Here is a 22,033-nt window from a genome sequence, read left to right as displayed (position 1 = left end):
TAAAGCTCCATCCACTTTCAATATTCAAACTAATATATGACCTTCATTTCCACAGACTGATGTGACCTCTTATTTGTCCTTTCCTTGGCCTGCGACCAACTTTTTATTTTTTTCAGGTTCCCTCTGGATTTTTCTTATTAGCTTGTGACAATTAAAAAAGTACTTTATAATGACAACTCAAAGCCTTAATAACTAAGAAATAAAAATGTTTTCATTCTTCAAAATCTCATCTTTATAACTATTGAAAAAATCCCTGGTTTATAACTGACTGAAGATCTGTATAACTGGTGAAAGAATTTAATTTTTGATGTTACACTTAAAGCAAGTTAGTTTGACAAGAAGATCCACCAATCTCATGGCTATGAATTTATTAGTCAATCCACTAATGATTAAACATTACTTCCCCAGGTGAACTTTGGTGCTAGCAGGATCCCGAATGCAAGCACAGACATGGGCTCTAGAGTGTGGAATTGTTTAATTTGAAGAGTGGTCTCAGAGATTATTGAGAATATGCTTAAAATAATTTGTTTGGCATGGGAATAAACACACACACACACACACACACACACACACACACACACGCAGCTGTGGGACCTTTGAGGTTATATCTATGGACCTTGTGCAAACCAAAATTCTATGTCATCCTAGGCAACATTTTCCTATATTTTCTATGCCCAATTTACCAGTAAGACTTTTTGATTTTTTAAATTTTCTCAAGTCTATTTACTTTTCTTTCTCTCTATCATCTCTGCCTTATACCAAATAATCATGTCTTGATTGGACTCTTGAAATTGATGGGCCATCATAGCCATGAGTGTCCCTCCTTTACTGTACTTGTCATTACAGCAATTATAGGTTTTTGTGACTGTCTTTCTCAGTAGTCTATAAGCTCTTTATGACCTAGGGCCATGTCTTACTTGACTCATGCTTTGAATCTTCAATGGTAGGCACACATTAATAAATGAATGAAAGTCTGACGTAACTGAAGGGAACTGTTAAAGAAATGGTGAATAACGTGTCCTTGCAGGGAGATCTCAGGACTCCATGTAAAGTCTTGCCTGTCCTATGATGTCTTTTATCCTGACCTAAGCCCATACATTGATGGAATATGGCCTGAGTAGTTGGAACCCTCAGAATAGAAAGAAAATATTATAGGACAGACATGTTCATGGTTAGAAAAAAATGTAGTGAATTTCACAAAATGAAATTTAGTTTACTTCTTTAAAGTTTATTTATTTATTTTGAGAGAAAGAGAGTGTGCACATGTATGCTGGAGCAGGAGAGGGGCAGGGAGAGAATCCCAAGCAGCCTCCCCACTGTCAGCACAGAGCCTGACCTGGGGCTCAGTCTCACGAACTGTGAGATCATGACCTGAGCCAGAATAAAGAGCTGTATGCTTAATGACTGACCCACCCAGGTGCCCCAACAAAATGAAATTTAATGTGGAGACATGTAAATGAAGCATACTGATTGCCAAAGCTATAGGACCCATACTAGATAGGAGAGCTGTGTCTGAACAGCATCATTCACAGAAAAAGTCTTGGAAGTTTTGGTTAACAACAAACTCAAATTACTCAGCAGAGAAGTATAAATGACTTTATCAATTAAAATATGGACAAAAGATATGAATAGGCAGTTTATAAGAGACATTATAATTGGTCATAAAGAAATGAAAAAAACAAAATTAAAATGACTTTAGGAAACTATTTTTGGCCCACCAAATCGACAAATATTTTACTTATTTAGTGTATGTATTTTTTATTTTAGAGAGAGAGAGAGAGAGAGAGAGCATGAGCACGGGAGATGGGCAGAGGGAGAGAGAGAATCCTAAGCAGGCTCCATGCTCAGCTCCATGATCCCCACGACCCTGGGATCATGACCTGAGCTGAAATCAAGAGCTGGAAGTTTTACTGATTGAGCCACCCAGGTGGCTCCTGAATTGACAAATATTAAATACAAAGTAACAAACAATAATGCTAGAGTTTGTGACTATCAAGTCTTTTACTCCAGTTTGCAATATAAATTGCTATTTTTTTGGAGGTGTATTTGGCAATTCAAATAAGAAAATCCTAAAATGTGAGTATTTTTAGTGTAGCAATGCTACTTTTAGGTATTTATCCCGTGGAAAGGATACGATAGTTGTGTAAAAGATTTAGCTACAAGGATGTTTATTCTAGTATTGCAACAAAAGCAAGAAATATTAGAAACAAATCTCTAACAACAGGGCGTTAGTCAAAATATAGCATATTCATATGAAAAAATGTAATTCAACTATTAAAATATAGCATATTCATAAGAAGAAATCTAATGCATCTACTAAAATGATATTTAATACTTGTATAGTTGGTAAATTGAGTTTAAAAATAAGATTACAGAATATTACAATATGATATTATTTTATTGCAAAATATGTGCAGAGGAAAATGGTTAAAAGTTATTTTATGCGTTGATGGGGTTAAAAAAGAGACGAGTTCAAAATGGAGTTGCTTGTGCTAAGCCCATGTCACCAAACCAAGACTTAATACCTAACCTAACAGCAGTTTCAGCCTCTCCCAGAGGTGTAATTGTAACCAGTCAGTCTGGAATTTCCTGGTGAGCACTGGTGAGGTGGTCTCTCTCATAGACACCCCCGTCCCTTAAAGGAAGGTGATCTTGCCTGAAACAGTCCACTCTTTGCCAGTAACATCTGTGTCCTACCTCCTTCTGCCTATAAAAGCCTCCCATTTTGCACAGCTCCTCAGAGCTTTCTGTTTGCCAGATGGGATGCCTGATTCATAAATCATTGAATAAAGCCAATTAAGTCTTTAAATTTACTCAGGGCCTTGAGTGCAATGCAGGGGAAAAAAATGGTATATCAGTTAGAAATGCTTTCAGCTGCATTGACCAGAATGCCCGGCTAACAGTGGTTTAAGCAATAAGGACATTTAATTATCTTAAATATGTCTAGAGTTTGGCAGTGTAGTGTGGAAGCAGCAGTTCAGCCATGTTCTCAAAGACATAATCTCCTTCTGTTGATCCTCTCTGCCTTAACTAGTTGGTGTGATTCCTCCTGGTTGAAACTGTCTGCTGTAGCCCCAGGCATGACATCCATGTTCATGGCCGGGAAAAGGGAAGGGGCACTGTTAGCAGTGTCTATCTCCTCTGTCGAGCATACTAACTCTACGGGGCGCCTGGGTGGCTCAGTCGGTTGGGCATCCGACTTCGGCTCAGGTCATGATCTCGCGGTCTGTGAGTTCGAGCCCCACGTCGGGCTCTGTGCTGACGGCTCAGAGCCTGGAGCCTGCTTCGGATTCTGCGTCTCCCTCTCTCTCTGCCCCTCCCCACTTATGCTCTGTCGCTCTCTCTCAGAAATAAATAAACATTAAAAAGAAAAAAAAAGAATACTAAAGCCTTTCCAGAACCACAGCCCCATCCATCTGCATCTGAGTGGCGGCAACTGGAACTGGGCAATGGGATTATTGTGATTAGCTTAAACCAACCATAATTCCTGGACCAAGCACATTGTTATTCCAAGGCTGAGGTTCTGTTAGTGAGCAAGGAAGGAAGATAGATCTTGGGTTGATGACAAACCATCTGCCACACAGAGTATGGAGCACAGCTATTGGTGGGGAAGTGGTGGTTGGTGAGCTAGGTCAGATCACTAAAGATGGTCTGGGTTTGGAGACTGGAAGTACAGATGGCTCAGACTTGGTTTAAGGTGGCTGTCACTTTGGTGTACCAGTGGACCAGCCAACAGGTCCAGCCAAGAAATTCAAGGACACGAGGGAGTAGATGTGCTTCCCATCATCTATCTCCCTCCTCTCTATAGAGATATAGTCAACGTGGTCCCTATAGAATGAGATATTTGCCAAGTCAGAGGATCCCAGAGCTGTGGGCTCACTGTTGTTTATACCAAGAGCTGGCAGGGAAGCGGGTTGGGGGGAAAAGGTGGCCATGTTGGTATTTGGTCATCTACTTACAAGAAGCAATTTTTTGCTGTGGTACCGTGTGATTGCTTTGGCAATGGGTTTGTCAAAATTGAATGGCAATAGAAGAAATGGGTGCCAATAATCAGAGCATTGAGGATGCACACAGAGGAAACACACATACAAAGAATATTACTTCAATGACTCTATCCTAGAAGCTGGGAATGGCAGTCAGGGTGAGGGGACCACCACAATCAAAGAAAAGCTTTATATATAAAGATGCTTATCCGGTGTTTGGCGCACGAAGAAGACCCGAAAGTGCAGCTCCCGTTGACTGTTTGGCTTGGATCCCTACTTTATGTCTGGAATTTCTTTCTTTCAAAGTCAACCGTGAATTTTAAAATGTATTATATTTTATCAAGCGGTTACCACGATGTTGGGAGAGGCAAACTTTATGAAATCTAAATAGAAGCTTACTTGCAGTTCTGTGGGGACTAGACTATTTTTATAGTTCCGTCACACTAGTAGTAACTGACAAACGGGTATCTAAAGGACACTTCCTTAGAGGTAAGAGGGGAATTGCATGCATCACCATAGCTGAATGTAGTACATGAATGCCTTGTAAAGACACCAACTGATTATGGGTACCTACTATGGCAGAAGCAGAGCATGCAAATAAGTACGTTATGAGACTTAGCTCTTTGTCCTATTACAAGGTTTTTCCAAGTGAGATGAAAATAAAAATAAAAGTGAGATAAAAGTATTGCTAGGTTTTGAGAATATACTTAGAATGTTTGAGACAATATTTTACAAAAATAGTGAATAAATACACAGGATGTCCATAGACAAAAATAGGTATGATAATACATACATTAACACACACGTAAGTAATACAGTAATAAACACAAGTTCGCTATAACCTCTCACTAAGAAAAATAATTATTACTCATTATAATCCTTAAGATGCTGATAGGCTAAATATTAATTACGACATGAAACACGGATTCCTCTATTTAGGAGGGAGAAGGTCCATCACAGAGCAGTGCATACAGCCATCTCTCTCATTCCTCCTCCTCCTCTTCAAAAAAAAAAAAAAAAAAAAAAGATTTTGGGGGTGGTGTTTTTAAAAAAAAAAAAAAAAATCAGTTCAGTGTGCCATAGTCCATTTTAAAGGTTTTCATTGAACAAATTTGCGCAAGATAATTCTTTCCATTCAGGGTTTCATTACAGCTGGATTACAATTCATGGTGCATTAGACGTGGTGCCTTCTGACAGTTGGGTAGGAGGTGAAGTCTGGGTGGTGAATTTCTTCCTTCAGCCATTCACTTCATCTGTCACTGATAGAGGACTTCATACAGAGATCACAAGCCTAAATTTGAATCGCTTTGTGAATGGGAGAACTTGTCCAGGCAGTTCTCCTGGCTCTCTGCTCCCAGATGAGGCCCAGGATTACGTGCCAGAGCCCATCACAGGTGTCAGAGCATGTTTATGAAATGAGTGGATACTTTGTATGGTGTAGAGGTAAGAGAGCACTCTCGGGAGTGGAAGCCAGGGAGTGTTAGATCCTGGTTTCCTTTTACTGGTGGCTTATGCGCGTCATCAGAGGGCTACTGTTTACTAGCTTTCCTGCTTTTCCAGGTCTGAGGAGGCTCTAAAAACACCACCACCGGAAATTCTCCCAAGTCTGCATCTCACGGCAATGCAGACTTTTGCAGAGTGCGTCCAGGTATAGCTGCACAGTGCACCCCATCAGATTAAGTGAGTCCCATCTAATTCGGGGATGAGTGTTAAATGCTTGCCTGTGGCAGGTCACAGGGGAGAGGGCACAATTTCAGTGGCCCAGATGTCCCGCTATGGTGTCAGTGGCGAAGGAGCCGGTGGCGTGGAATGAAAAGAGAACGGGAAGTGCGCACGGTGCGGTGTGAATTAGTTACAATCTCTGCACGATGCTCCGGTGAGCTTACTGCATGTGGCGTTCTGTGGTTCAGGCCGCATTTGTATTCTTTCGGCTTAATATCCGGTGTTAAGCCTATCTGGAAAGTGACAGCGAGAGTTATACGATTTCAAACTGCTGTTCACAGTGTTGCAGAGCTCACGACTATTTTGGAGGGAAGGGGATTTATTCTCGCGGGATCGGAGGCGGGTGGAGTGGCGCTCGGAGGGTTCTCTCAGGGCTGAGACTCTACTGCCTTGTTTGTCACAGAGAGCTCCGTTATATTTTCAAAACTCAAGGCCTCCATCTCTCCCCCAGAGGCTTTCTCAGCCAAACACTGGCGCAGGGGAGAGAAGTCCCTTTCGTGGCCTGTGTAATTGACCAATTAAATGTACTGATGAAGTGTGCGGGCATCAGTGTGTGTCCCTTGGTGTCCTAGGGAAAGAGGCGTATCAAATTGAGATGGTTGCTGTTTGAAATTATCTATCAATTAGAATGTTATTTAGCAGAATCATGGGGTGTGTTACAATGAACACAAGCTCCAGGTCTGCTTTCCTTAAAATGGGGACAGACTAGTAACAGGGCCATGGTGTGCTAAATCTGACTGCGTAGAACAACCCTATTTTCTGCAGTTGTTTTCCCATGGAGTGGAGAATGTGCTGCGATTCCTTCTTTGCTGGTAGATGCATTGAAAAACAAACAAACAAACTTCGAGCACTCTTTAATCCGACTGTATTAAATATGACTCATAGCCCCTGGCTGTATCCCAGCTGTAGGACACGTGAAGTCTTCTGTGTGGCTTTCTGCACGGGGAAGAATTTGTTTCTCCGTTTCCTCTTGCCTTGACATGCTCTGTCCCAGGGACTTCGTGAAATCATACAAAGGGTTCTAGGACAGCATTAGCTCAGAGCCTAATAAAGAGATTTCTCTTGCAGTTGTGGGTAATTAGGAACGACTCACTAACTGTGGGGTGCAGGATTAAAAATGTTATTATTGTCTTATTAGAAGTGATGAGGCATGGGCAGGAGTATTTGCCTGGGAATGCATCTACTGACAGCTTCTTGTAACTCTCATCTCTGATTAAAATGCTTAATTGATTACAGAGCTTGGGCACTAAAAACCCTGATTCATTTTTGATACTAATGAGAGAAAAACGTTCTCTGGAGATGCACATAGGTGGAGGAAGAAAAGGAATCAGTGCTAATGAACAGCAGGTCACCTGCCGAGTGTGGGGTAGTGGAGAATGACAGACCAGCCATGACAGCTCCTGGGGGCAGGTCCTGCTCCGCTGTTGTGGCAGACCACGTCTTTACCTCAGTTTCCACATCTGTAATGTGGGGATACTAATACCTACCTCAAAGGGCTTCTGGGGTATAAGGAGAGAGTCAGGGACATGGTGGGAGCTTAATAAGCGCCCCCTTTTTAAGTTTTTTTTAAACGTTTATTTATTTTTGAGACAGAGAGAGACAGAGCATGAACGGGGGAGGGTCAGAGAGAGGGAGACACAGAATCCGAAACAGGCTCCAGGCTCCGAGCTGTCAGCGCAGAGCCCAACGCGGGGCTCCAACTCACGGACCGCGAGATCATGACCTGAGCTGAAGTCGGCCGCTTAACCGACTGAGCCCCCCAGGCGCCCCGAAGTGACCCCTTTTTTAAAAAATTGTCTTCTTGGGGCGCCGGGGGGGCTCAGTCAGTTAAGCGTCTGACTTCTACTGTGGTCATGATCTCATGGATCATGAGTTTGAGCCCCACGTCGGGCTCTGCGCTGACAGCTCGGAGCCTGGAGCCTGCTTCGGATTCTGTCTCCTTCTCTCTCTGCCCCTCTGCCACTCACTGTCTCTGTCTGTCTCTCTCTCTCAAAAATCAACATTGAAACAAAAATTAAAAAATTGTCTTCTTGATTTTGATACTTGCTTGGAAGTCATATGTTATTGTAATTCCTCGTAAGGTATTAATGTAGGACAGATGTAAGCCAATACAAGGGGATTATTAAAAATTCCCCTCAATAAACTGGTAGGTTACCCCAACTGAGTTTTACTCCAAAAGTGTATGGGCCCCAAACTCACCCATTCTCTCCATTTCCTTCCCTTTTCCTTCTACTTCTCCCCACTTAGTTCAGTCAAGATAACACTTGGCCAGTGTCCTGAGAGAAATTGCTGGCAGGGAATACAGCGGAGAGGCAGAGGACGTTCTGTTATAGTGCTGTGCCCAGATTTTCCTTGGGACTTGTGATGGCTAATTTTAGGTGTCAACTTGATTGGGTCATAGGGTGCCTCGATATTTGGGTAAACATTTTTCTGGATGAGATGAACATCTGAATCATAGGCTCAGTAAAGCAGATTGCCTTCCCTAATGTGGGTGTACTTCATCATTCAATCTCTGGAAGGGTCTGGGTAGAACAAAAAGGTGGAGTAAGAGAACTTTCTCTCTCTCTCTCTCTCTCTCTCTCTCTCTCTCTCTCTCTCTCCTGCTTGTCTTCAGCCTGAAATATCAGTCTTCTCTTGTCTTTGGATTTGGACTCAGACTGGAATTATACCATTGGCTCTCCTAGGTTTCTAGTTTGCTGACTGGAGATCTTGGGACTTCTTAGCATCCAAAATTACATGAGCTAATTCTCTCTATCCCTGTCTCCACCCCTACCCTTATCCTTATCTCTCCCTCTCCTCCTATTGGTTCTATTTCTCTGGAGAACCCAGACGAATACAGACTTTGGTACCAAGAAGTGGGGGTGCTGCTGTAACAAATCCCTACACATGTGGGTGCAGCCTTGAAACTGGGGAATATGTAGAAGTGGGAAGGGTTTTGAAGCGTGTGCTAGAAATACGGACATTAAAAGCAGTTCTGGTGAACTCTCAGATGGAAATGAGGAATATGTTATTGGAGACCGGAGGCAAGCTGATTCTTGTTATAAAGTGGCAAAGAACTTGGAACAATGTTCTTGTGTCTTGTGGAAGGAGAGCTTGTGAGCAATGAATATAGATATTTAGCTGAGGAGATTCCTAAGCAGAGGGTTGAAGGAGTAGCTTGGTCCTTCCTGAACGCTTATATAGCAGAACGTGAAAGGCGATACATGAATTGAAGAAGGAATTATTAAGCAACAAGGAACCAGAACTTGAAGGTTCAGAAAATCCTCACCCTATCCGTATGCAGAAGGGGAGAAAGGTCATTGTGAAGAGAACGCAAGGTGTGTTCTCGAGGGTGTGGCTCAATAGCCATTTGATAAACGGACAATGGGGTGACCAGTGGATCTAACCAGCCTTTTTGACAGAACCAGGAATGGAGCTGGGGTTATACCAGCGAGGGATAAAAATAGTGAGATAAAATGAAGGAAGGCCGTTGGAATTCTTAGACCCTACAGGACTGGATCATTGAACTATTTGGTTAAAAAATTGTTCAGTATTCTTCAAGAAAATAGAAGGAGCCTAAAGGCAATTTAAAAAAAAATTTTTTTTTCAACGTTTTTTATTTATTTTTGGGACAGAGAGAGACAAAGCATGAACGGGGGAGGGTCAGAGAGAGAGGGAGACACAGAATCGGAAACAGGCTCCAGGCTCCGAGCCATCAGCCCAGAGCCTGACGCGGGGCTCGAACTCACGGACGGCGAGATCGTGACCTGGCTGAAGTCGGATGCTTAACCGACTGCGCCACCCAGGTGCCCCTCTAAAGGCAATTTAAAGACCATTAGGGTCACTGTCTTGGATCCAACGGGCCAGATGGCCTTTGAATGAAGACTTGGGCCTGCCCTGTCCTGCAAAGCCCTGTGGCTAGGATATGCTGAGGAACCTTGGGAATGGAGCTGCCTGGGGCCTTGGGGTGTGATACCTTACCCAACAGATCTGTGGAGGTAGAACCGGTGCCCCAGTGGGTCCAGAAAAGAGGATTGTTCTCCAGACTTAGAATCAAGTGGAATTTGCCTTATTGGGTTTTGGACTTGCTTGGGACCCCTTATTTTTTTTTTTTACCTCCATTTCCCCCTTTTGGAATGGGGATGTCTATCCTATGCCCATCCCACTGTCGTACTTTGGAAGCACATAACTTGGCTGGTTTTACAGGGTCACAGCTGGAGTGGCATTTGCCTTAGGTTAAATTGACCCTTAAATCTCATTGTATCTGATTTAGATGAGATTTAGATGGGGTTTTAGAATGGATGCTGCAATGATACAAGATATTTGGAGCTGTTGGGATAGAGTGAATGCATTTTGCATGCCAGATGGACATGAATTTTGGGATCCAGGGGCAGAATACTATAGAATGAACTGTGTCTCCCCCCCCCCTCCCCCCCCCCCCCCCCCGCCGTTCACATGTGAACCTGTAACCCCTAATGTGATGGCTTTTAGAGATGGGCCTTTGGGAAGTAATCAGGGTTAGGTGAAGATGTGAAGGGGGGGCTTTAACGATGGGGTTAGATAAGGAGAGAGAGAGGTGGCTCACTCTCTGTCTGGTGAGGACACAATGAGGAGGTGGTCATCTGCAAGCCAAGAAGAGAGCCTTCACCAAGACCTGACCACGCTTATGCTTCTCCCCTCCAGACAGCGAGACATAAATTTCTGCTGTTTAAGCCACACAGTCTTTGGTCTTTTGTTACAGCAGCCTGAGCTGACTGATACAGGTCGTTTGCTTTTTTTTTTTTTCCCCCACCAGGCCATCCTCTTTTATTTGGGACTTGGGTCAAGGTGTTTTGTGTATGTGCATACAGACAGTGCTCGTTTCTGTGAAGTTCACCAATGTCCAGCAACACTCAGCAAATGAGTACTTTAGACTTGCCTGGAGTATCACTTTGGGGCTGCCATATTCATTATGTAACTACTATTCAAAAGCTTCTAATTACCCTAAATTATTATAAGCCAAGAATCTCTTTGTCAAGTAGGAAGGCACATGGAATAAGATGCAGAAGCTTTTATGAATCTGGAGTTTAGAAGTGGAGGAAGGAACTGGAAACTCTGAGAATAACTCAAAGAGTTGAGAATCAATGCCAATCATTATGCTGGTGTGCCAGGGCCCTTCAAAACCACGTGGGTCCACCCCTGGACAAGGCTTGGCTATTTCCCATTGCAGAAGATTTCAACACATGTGGGTTCAAAAAAAAGTAAAACCCCATCTAATTCATCACCTTGCCAGATTCCCCCCAAAGAGCAATTATGAATGCTAATAGCTCCTGACCGTAAGCTCACATTTACTAAATGAACAAATCCATGGATTAGGAACACAAGTGTTAATGAATTTTTAAAATCTGCTAATTTGTTGAACGTTTAGGGCCATTAATAAGTGCATGTTCATGAGAACATGCATTTACCTTTCCTCTGCTGTGCAAGCAGTTAGCTGACCCACCACATGCTGTTAGGAAAGCAGGATTGGAGAGGAGATGACAGGTGCTGAGGTTGACTGGTGATAAGGCAGGGGCTCTTAATAAGATTTTAAATACCCATCTGCCGTTTGGTATGTACATTATAATACACTTGAATGTATTTGAAGAAGCGTTAAGATGATTGCTTTTTTCCAGGAAGGTGAAGCAGTTGCAACTTCTTTTCTTCTTTTTTTCATGGGCTTCTGATATCCAGGCTTGCAGATGCTGCACAATTTTGCTCAACACAGTTAAGAAGTGTTGACTCAGGCCTGGGCACAGTTGGAGATGCAGGATCCATTCCTGGAAGAACTTGCTTTGGAAGAGAAAGTGGCCCTTCCTGCAACAAAGGAAAGCTTGTTAGAGATTATTTGACAGTTTTTTGACAGTAGTGTGTGTGTGTGTGTGTGTGTGTGTGTGTGTGTGTGTGTGTTTAAGTTTCCAAACTGGGAAAATGAGAGTGAAGTTGGAGATCAGAACAGGCAACTTTTTTTTTTTAAATGTTTATTTATTTATTTTGAGAGAGAGAGTGAGCAAGCAGGGGGAGGGGCAGAGAGAGGAGAGAGACAGAGACAGAGAATCCCAAGCAGGCTCTGCACTGATAGCCCAGTGTGGGCCTTGAACCGCAAACTATGGGATCATGACCTGAGCTGAAACCAAGAGTCAGATGCTTAACCGACTGAGTCACCCAGGCGCCCCCAGAACAGGCAACCTTTTAACCAAAGCCGCTCTTCCTCCAGCTCCAGGAGTAGGCCTGGGCCTCTGTGAGGAGGTGGCAAATCAGTCCTTTGGCTCTGTCCCTCTTTTCTATGTTCTTTTGTCCCCTTATTCTGTGATGATCCTTCATTTTCTCTCCTTCTCCTCCCTCCCTGCAAACCTCTGTCCTAAACCCCAGCTGCATTCTAGAGCCAAAGGCCTCAGATTTCTCTCTCTCCTTTCTAGTCAATACTTGCTCACCCTCCCTGTGAATTTGGGGCTGGTCAATATTCTTCCCCTCTTGGGAGTAGTTGTTGTTGAAGCATGGTCTCTGACGGTTGACTCATGGCTGCTGTTATGGGCTGAATTGTGTTGCCCCCTGAAATTCATGTTGAATTTGTAACCCCCAGGATCTCAGAATATGTGACCTTAATGAATAAATAAAATAAGAAAAAAAGAACATGTGACCTTGTTTGGAAATACTGTTTTGCAGATGTGATTAGTTAAGTTATGAGCATGTCATGCTGGAGTAGGGTGGGCCTTTTGAAAAGGGGAAATCTGGATGTAGACACACGCACAGAGGGAGAATGCCATGTGAACACAGAAGGAGAGATCAGGGTGATATGTCTGTGGGCCAAGGGACACCCAAGGTTGTCAGTAACCAGAAGAAGCCAGAGAGGAGAAAGGGATATATTCTCCCTCACAGCCCTCAGAAGGAGCCAGTTCTGCTGGCACTTTGATCTTGGACTTCTAGTGGCTGGAACTGTGAGACGGTCATGTTTTGTCAATCTAAGCCACCCAGTTTATGATACTTTGCTACGCCAGCCCTAGAAAACGACTGAGGTGTTCTTTTCTTTTCTTTTTTCTTTCTTTTTTTTTTTAAGTTTAAATGATTTATTCTGAGAGAGAGAGCCGGGGGAGGGGCAGAGAGAAAAGAAGAGAGAGGATCCCAAGCAGGTTGTGTCCTGTCAGTGCAGAACTCAATGCCGGGCTTGATCTCAGAAACTGTGAGATCATGGCCTGAGCTGAAACCAAGAGTTGGATGCTTAATCGACTGAGCCACGCAGGTGCCCCTGAGGTGCTAGAGGGTAGATTTCTATTATGAGGTGCTGGTAATAGATTTTTTTAAAATCTATCTTAGGCAGCAGTGAGGTGGTGGGACAGGCATCTGGAGGAGGGTGGATGGAGATTCATCCTAAGACCAGGAAGATCTTCCATCTGCTCAGATCTTATACCTGGCAATCTGGAACAATAATTCAGCCTGGTGTTTGCTACAGTTCAGTTCCAGCTTGGAAATCACCATTTTGTGCAGCTCCTTGAGCCAGCTGTCTCTGTCTGCCCCTGCGTGACACGATGGCCACGGGCAGAGGGTCATCAACTAATCATTACTTTTAGCGCCATGAAATGTCATTTCCTGTATTACCTCTTGACATAGCAGAGATGAAGCACTGTCCTATTGATTCCTATACTACATCAGGCAATTTATATTAATAAAACCTGGTCTTAGAGAGCACACACTTTGAGGGTCTCAGTGCAAAATAAAAATGTGGGGGCAGGTGAGGTTGTGAAGTCAATCTCCATTCCCACATGCTGGCTGCCCTAACCTGTGCCTGGATGTGCACGGCACCTGGATTGAAGTTGACTCTCCCATATTCCCCACCCCTCGTGGCCCATCAAACGTGCAGGGGTGCTGCCAGCTGGGTGCAGGATGGATGCTGTCTTATTCTGTCTCAGGATGCCGTAGAATGAGTGTCTCACCCCAAGCCTACCCCTGCTTGGCACAGAGAACGACAGCAGAATGTAGGCCTCTACCCCTCCATGCTACTTGGTCTCTACCCCAGGTGGAGGATGGCAGTGATTGTGGGACGGGATCAGGAACAAGGGGCCAAGGGTACCAGGGGTTGGGGAGGAGACGGCTGAGCAATGGGAAGGTGGGGAGATGGTGGGAGGTAGGATTACATGGGACCCAGCGCTCCAAGCCTCCTGCTCTGTTGTCCCATGGACTTCACTTAGCGCAAATTCAGAGATGAAATTATTAAGAATTTTAAGGTGGCGACTGTAGAGTGTAAAACTCCCAAGTGCATGGTCCTTCTGAGGGTGGGACTCAGTGTGACTATACTGGTTATTGGTCCATGAAACCAGTGCTGTTTAGAGAGGCAGCTTCGTGGAATTTTGTTAGAAAAAATTTAAATATTATGATGCCTTGTGTTGTGTCATAGCTTGAAGATGAAAGCACATTAAGGAGACCCATCCTTAATGGGTTTGGTTGTAAGCCTCCTTAAGCCTCCTTATTGAATCTAGTAAGACTAGATTCATGGAAGTCTTGGGTCCCGAGCCATCCCCTCAGTTAACATGTGAGGAAATGAAAATGTGTCAAGAGGCCCACGCTCACACAGCTGGGCAAGAAATTGTGTTATTTTGCTACTAAGCTGATTCCAGAAGGGCGTGAGGAAACTTCTGAGGCTGATGTATAGATTTCTTACCTTGATTGGAAGGATGGTCTTAGGGCTGTTTCCTTTCGCCGAAACTCACCCGATCATACATTTGAATATTTGCAGTTTAGTATGTGCGAATTACGCCTCAATAAAGCTGCTTAAAAATATTTAAGGCAAGAATAAAAAAGTTGATTTAAGAATAAGATAGTCATAGGGCGCCGGGGTGGCTCAGGCGGTTGAGCTCCTGACTTCGGCTCAGGTCATGATCTCGTGGTTCGCGAGTTTGAGCCCCGCGTCGGGCTCTGTGCTGACAGCTCAGAACCTGGAGCCTGTTTCAGATTCTGTGTCTCCCTCTCTCTTCTGCCCCTCCCCACTCACACACACTCTCTCTCAAAATAAAAAAAAAATTAAAAAACCCCCATAAAATTAAAAAAAAAAAGATGGTCAACAGTTTAAATCTGTCAGGAATATCAAAGAATAAAAGTGAGCAGTTTGTCAAATGCACAGACGAACTGCCATCAGTATCATACTGTAGGGTTCACAGGGTGCTTTTGCCAATAGTATCCCAAAGATGCTTCCAGGTGGAAATTCCGTGTAAAGGGAATGCCATGCAGACGCAAACCCACCAAAAACCCCTTCTCAAAGCAGGGGGCATGGGAGCCCTGGAGTTCTGAAGGTAGAACCCCCCTGAGGGTTTTCTCAAGCGCGACCATTGGAGGAATTCTTCTCCAAATGAACCTCACCTCTGAGGGGGAGTTTGGGGGACAGAAGAGCATTAACCTCGGTTTTCATTCCTCTGATGGGAAGAGTGCTTCTGGTGTTTCAACCCCAGGAACGGGGCTCCCCGCCAGCCTGGAGGCCTCCGCGTTGAACTTCCCAGACCTAGGCTGCTCCACAAGAACCCAGCTCCCCCCCTTCCCCCCACCCCCAACCCGGGATGAAGAACTTGCCTGATGCACAGGCAGGAAGCTGGGAAGGGCCTTCTTCTGATCCTTGGCAGCTGGTTGGCTTTCGGGATCATTTGGTCCGTTCTCTTTCTTCAGAGGATACCTGACTAAAATGCATCAGCAGGGAGGCAGATTACAGCGGGTTAAAGAAAACCGATAGGAAATAAAAAACACACAAGGAGCAGATTTTCAGCTTTATTTTATGTGTCCTCGAGGACTGGGAGCCCCGGGAAGCGCTCCCGAGGTCCCTCGACTCTGAGCCACCCTGCAGCAGGTCTCGTGCCCCTGTTCTTTCACCTGGAACAGCAGGGACTCTTCGATTTGGGCTCCTCTCATTACACTGGGAACATTTTGGTTGCTTGCAAAAGGATGAGGATGGGTGGCTCGTTAGGAGGTGAGCCCGTCAGGGGAGAGGGAGAGTCACTTGCAGGTAGATCTTCAAAGAGCTGTTGGCAAGATCAGAGCCAAAGGCGACGGGCTGGCTCTCTCTTAACACAGAGTTTTCATTTAGAGGAGAGAGGGAGCTCTCTTTCCTGGTGATGGTTTTTCCAAGTTGCCCGGAACGTGTCATCACTGTGTCTCATTGGGTGAGCTGCTCTTACAGAGCCTCGCTCTGAGGTGGCGTTGTAGAGCCTCAGGGCTTCTCCAAAGACCTCCCCGCTGCTGCGCTCCCTCCTCACCCCGTCTTCGGGGAGGACTGTGGGCTGGTTGGCAGGCCCTTGGGAAAGTACCCTGTGCTCTCTCGTTGAGAAGGGTGGAGTGGGGTGGACAGGAGCCAACCCCGAGGAGGAGAAGGCTCCCAGAATGGCGAACACTGAGTGTTGTCCTTGCTGCTCGTGTCTGGGTGACCTGGGCACGTTCTGAGGGTTCGGGAAAACACATGGAAGAACGCGCCCTCATGGTTTTATGGTTCCTGTGGTTAGATCAGGCCCACACATCTTGGAATGGAATTTTTTTTTTTTTGTCCCTTAAAAATGCTGTGTGCACAAAACGGAGTGTGACATCCACAAGAGGAACTTCCGTCGTAAGTGGAAAGGACCCACATCTTTTTCACTGCTGATTTTATTTTCGTGGTTAATTATTTATTCATAAATCTTGCCTCAGAGATTCTCATTTTGGCTCCCAAGCGATAAAAGCTCAAGGTCACAGGGGAAGTGTTTTCAAATGCTAAGTGATCCTCCTCCAAACTAATGTTGTAAAATTTTTACTTCAGGAGTAGTGTTGCTCACAGGAAGGGTGATGACTTAATTTTAGCTCCCAGATGAAATATTGACGTCGGGGCTGATGAGGGGGGAAGACAGCAAGGATCAATGTAATGAGGGCCACGGCTGGGCTTGTTCCACCCTGAGTTGACAACCCCTTCATTGTGGGACGACCTTTACAAAATGATGGTGTGCGTGCGCGGGGGGGTGGGGCTGGGGCGAGGGTAGGAGTTTCAGGGATGCTAGACTCCTGCCAATTCCTGCCTCTACTGCCACAGACACGGAATACACTGGGGGAAACTCTGCTTCTCCTTGCACCTTATTTGAAAGCTATGGGTGTGTACCTCCAAAAGCAACTTCTCTTTCACATCTGTCGATAACAATAGCTTTAACAGATACTGCATTTTTTCCCCCTCAGTGTCCGACTGTGGGCTATGTCACCCAAAGATGGTGAAATTCATTCCTTTGAGGTTAATATCTGAAATTCTAGCCATCTCTAGCACATTATTTTGGATTGGTCACCTTTTTTTTTTTTTTTTTTTTAAGGTTTAAATATGATTATTTTTGAATAGTGGCAAATGGTAACCTTCGAAAGGCACCAGATTCAAGTCTTCGCCCTCTGGCCCTCCACCTGCCTTGTCAGTTCCTATCTCCAGAGCCAGCCGCTCTTAATTTCATTGGTATTTCCCCCAAAATATTCTATGCTTGTAAACCTTGCCTATGCAGTTAGCCCTTGAACAACACAGAGGTTAGGGACACTGACTCCCCGTGCAGTTGAAAATCCACATATAAATTTTAACTTGGCAAAAATTTAATAACCTACTGTTGACCGGTAGTCTCATTGATAACATAGTACGTGAACACACATTTTGTGTATTTTATATACTGTATACTGTATTCTTAGAATAAAGCAAGCTAGAGAAAAAAGGTTATTAAGGAAAATTATAAGGAAGGGAGTCAGGGCTGCTGTGCAGGGCCCTGGGGCACCGGCTTAGCAAACACCGTATCCCCCTGAGCCATGACTGGCGCTTGCTCACCACATGCACGAGTTGTCAGTCAAGGACATGGAAGGGTGCCTGGTTGACCTGGACACGTACCTGGGATAACATTTGGGGCTTCATCTGCGTCCTCACCAAAGTGGCTTCGCAACGAGGCAAAACAGACATGAGCGATATTCAAGTCGTCGACCTGCGTGTGCAATATGCTTAGTAGTTTACAGAGCCTGGCCTTCCCTCGCAACAGGTTCAGGAGGCCGCAGCCAGGGAATAATGCGGAAATCAAAGAGTTGAGGCTGGCTATCAAATTCGGTAAGAGCTGCAAGATCTGTGAGAGTGGGGACGACTCCCCTCACCGAGAAAGGGAACGAACAGGTCCAGCCCAAGGGACGGGGCATCCTGAGAAATGCCGTTAAATGGAACTTCACCAAGTTCTGTTTGGCAAGAACGGCTATTTGGTGAAGTGGCACAGTCCCACGGAGGAGCTCCTGGGAATAGAGAAGGACTCGCCCAGCCACCTGTAGCTCCACAAATGTGCTCCCCACCCTGCCCCCGAATCCACTGCTTCCGGTCCTTGGAGCCTTCCAGCTGGCGCTCATGACAGCCTGCCTGAAAACCAGCTCACTGATGGGGCCACCAGAGGGTCCGGGCTGCACCTCCTGCCTGAGGAGGGTCCTCTGTCCAGATGGTGGCAGGCTGCCCCCACCCCTGTCCGTCTTGTGGGAATAAAACAAATTGGGGGGAAAATCATAAGAAAGAGAAAATGCACTGACAGTAAGTACGGTAGTGTAAAACACCCACATATAAGTGGACCCAGGCAGTTCAGACCCGTGTTGTTCAAGTGTTAACCGTATATAAATCTTTAAAAAAACTAGCTGGTGATAGCCTATAAGCAATTTGTCTTGACATTCCTTTATACCCATACAAATAGCAGCTCTACGTTTTAGGCTATCAGAAGCCCCAGTGTTCTGTGCAGAACTGGATCTGGAATGTCGAGTCTTTAATTGTCCCTCTATTCTCTTCTCATAAGTCTCTGTTGTTTTCCTTTGATCCAGAAATACTCTATGGCAAGAAAGACATTGTAGGTGGGATCGTTGTATTAGTGAATGTATCAGCTAGGCTGCTGTAACAAAGAAAACCCGAAGTACAGTGGCTCAAGTGTGGTAGAACTTTATCTCTTCCTCCTATGACAGCTCAGAGGGAAGTGGTCTAGGACTTGTAGGGAAGCAAAGGGGTCCTCTGTGTAGAACTTCCAGCTCTGAGTCCAAAGCAGATGATGAATTCTTGTCATTTCCCTTAACCAGAGGGGAGAAAAACAGAGTCAGGAAGAGCACATGCACATTTCTTTTTTGGGACATGACCTGTAGGTGTCACACATCACTTCTGCTCACATGCCGTTGGTCAGAGTTTGTCCACATAACCCCACTGACGGTGGCTAAAACTCAGGAGTTCTGTTATTAAAGGAAGCAGAATGGATATCGCTGGCCAACCAGCCGTCTTTTTCACAGTTGGGTTGTCCAGTCCCAACTGAGCCCAAGCTGATGCTAGGCCAGGAGGCTGACATCTCCTTCTGCCCCTCCACCCCCACCCTGGCCCATGATGACACACATGTATCTTTTGGGCCTATTTGGCTGAGATGATATGCCTGAGAATTTCTGCATTTTGACTGAAGGAAGAGGAAAAGAATTTGGCTGTGGGCACCTGGTGGCCCACAGCAAGAGGGTGTCTTCAGCCTTCCCAACAGGGGACGCTATCATATCATGTTCTGCAGTCTGGCTCCAGGACAAGGTCTGATCCTAAGTGGTAAAGAGAACACTGGGAAAAGCTAAAAGGGTCTTTTTTGAGGGGGAACCTTATGAGAACTGGGGTTCAGATAACAGAGCTCAATGCAGATGAAGGGGGAAGAGACAAGAGTCCACCATTTCTGCATGGAACACACTGGTGTCCTCCAGTGGAGAAAAGAATTTCCATTCTAGTAGGGAGAGGCAGGTGTTAAACAATACACTTTAGCAAATTGTATAGCATTTTGATAAGTGCTGTGGAGATAAACAATGAGGAAGGACAGTAGGGAACATTGGGTGGTGGTGATAGGAATTGTTGCAATTTTGCAAGAGTATCTTGGAAAGACCCCTCTGAGAAAATGATGTTTGTGTACAGATCTGGAGGGTATGAGGGTATTTGGAGGAAGTGCATCTGGGCAAAGGGAGGAGTAAATGGAAGGCCTTGAGGTGAGTGCATGTCCTGTGTGTTTGAAGAAGGGCAGGGAGGCCAGTGTGGCTGGAGCAGATTGAGGGGACAGTGGAGGTGAGGTCAGAGGGGTAAGGGGAGCAGATTGTGTAGGGGCTTGTAGGGCATTGTGAAGGTTTTAGCTTTTCTGTGGAGAGAGATAAGAAGGCCCTGAAGGGTTTTGAGAAGAGGAGTGACATGATATGATTCACTTGTCGTATATGATCATATATGATCACTCTTGGTGTTGAAAATTGGCCCTAGGAAGGCAAGGGCTGTTATAATTCTTTAGATGAGGGATGATGATGATTTGGTTTAGGACAGGTAGAAAAAAGGCTGCACTCAGGATGGATTTTCATGGTGGGGCCACAGCAGCGTAAATAATTGAATGTGGGGGTCAGAGAAAGAGAAGAGTCAAGAATGACTTTAGGGATTTTTGCCTGAATGAATGGTGGAGGCACTGAAGGGTACCATTTACTGAGATGTAGAAGATACAGGATTAGCAGATTTTGGAGGGAGATTAGGAGCTCAGATTTTGACCTTTCAGGCTTGGGATAGTCATTGGACATTCAAAGGATATAATTTGAAACTCTGGATTCAGCCTTGTCTTTAGTCAGATATATCTCTTGGTTATTTCAGGTCTATGAGCTAGTATAATTTTTTTTTTTTTTTTTTTTTTTTTTTTTTTTTTGTGCTGGGCTTTCTTCCTCAATGATGGGCAGCCAAAATCCTGATTCACTCACCCTCTTGTTAATTCATTGGTCACGTCTTTTTCATGTCTATCCTGTGAAATTTCACTGTGCCCATCATGTCTGTCTCTTATTGTCTGGCTTAGGCTATAACCCACAATTAGCAAAAGCCAATTCTGTGGCCTTCTCTTCTAAGCTCCACCAAATTTTTTCTGTGTGTGTGTGTGTGCGTGGGTGTGTGTGTGTGTGTGTGTGTGTGTGAGAGAGAGAGAGAGAGAGAGAGAGTATGTTTTGAGACAAACAATAAGTGATTTTTTGATGATAACTTAATTTAAAAGACATCTATCGAGTGGTGAACGAGCCAGTGTCTGCCTTCGTGAGCACAGAAGACAGATACATTAGCAAATAGCTATAATGCAATGTGGCATGAACCATGAAAGGAGTATGGGAATAAAGATCAGGGGATAATTAGTCCTGAGCAGAGGACTTCTGGCCTCTTTCTTTTTTTTCAACACAAGAAACTATGAGAAAGCATTAGATTTGGAGTTTGGAGACCACTGTTCAGGTCCTGGTCTTACTGGTTATGAACTGCGTGACTTTGGGCAAAACATTTAACTTCTCTGAGATGGATATTGGACACCCAAGTGATGCAGTTTGAAACCTTGGATTCAGCTGTGCTTTTAGTCAGACACATCCCTTGGATTCTCCAGTTTTGTGGGTCAACAGAACTCTCATGTTCCCCATCTGTTCAGTGGCCACAATGACTTCTGTACAGCCTCTCCCATAGGGCTGTTGTGAAATTAAGTGTGATGGTAGATGTGAAGATGCCTTAGAGTCTGTGCAAGGCCAACGTAGGGGTTTTTATGATAACCGAAGGATTTAGGTGAACTACCCCGTTTCTTTAATTGTGAGATTTTTTAAAGGTAATAGAAGAAAAAATTCCCACAGGAAATCCCAAGCCATGTGTCTTCCCTCCCAGGGACCCACTATTATAACCCCTCAAGTAATACAAAGACCAGGTCTGATGACGAATGGAGTTGTCTATAAAGAGTGAGAAGTGAGGCCAGAGTTGCCCTTTCTCTTAGCTTGGCTGGTTGCTAAAGTGAATGGGGCTTACAGGCTGCCCAGTGCTTTGAAATTTCAATTTCAGCCTTTTTTTGTTGCTAGTGTATAGAGATAGAGCAGAACTCCGTATGTCGATTTTGTAAATGACAACCTCGCTAAAAATAATTCTGATTTCTTTTTTTTTTTTTGTAAATTTCACAGACTTTTCTATGTAGACGATGTTGTCATCTGCAGATTGATAGTTTTATTGTTTTCCTTCCCATGCTGAACTTTTTTTCTTTTTCTTTAACTGGTTCTACCCTCTAGGACAATGTCGAAGGGAAGGAATGAGAGAAGGCACACTGGCCTTTTTCCTGATGGTAGGCAGTGTATTAGTTTGCTTGGGTGGTTATAACAACAGAGGTGTGTTTCTGAAGGTTAGAAATCTGAGATCAAGGTATTGGCAGGTATGGTTTCTTCTGAAGCCTCTTGCCCTGGCTTACAGATGGCCTCCTCCTTGCTGTGTCACCACGTGGTCTTTCCTCTGTGCCTGTGTGTCTGTGTCCTAATTACCTTTTCTTTTCTTTTCTTTTCTTTTCTTTTCTTTTCTTTTCTTTTCT

The 22,033-nt window shown here is 44.7% G+C and overlaps 1 long non-coding RNA gene across 2 annotated transcripts in view; it reads left to right on the top strand.

Moving 5' to 3' along the window:
- LOC125925548 (uncharacterized) overlaps positions 1-22,033 on the top strand; it is a 248,362-nt gene that overhangs the window by 116,540 nt on the left and 109,789 nt on the right. For both annotated transcript variants that reach the window (XR_007458865.1, XR_007458864.1), the window contains exon 4: positions 5,544-5,663. This is a non-coding gene — a long non-coding RNA (uncharacterized LOC125925548). The remainder of the gene's footprint in view (positions 1-5,543; positions 5,664-22,033) is intronic.

This window comes from Panthera uncia, chromosome F1 (assembly GCF_023721935.1).
Source record: "Panthera uncia isolate 11264 chromosome F1, Puncia_PCG_1.0, whole genome shotgun sequence".
NCBI classification, from domain to species: Eukaryota; Metazoa; Chordata; class Mammalia; order Carnivora; family Felidae; genus Panthera; species Panthera uncia.
Note: the sequence above shows the minus strand (reverse complement) of the source record. Positions and strands in the feature narration are given on the sequence as shown.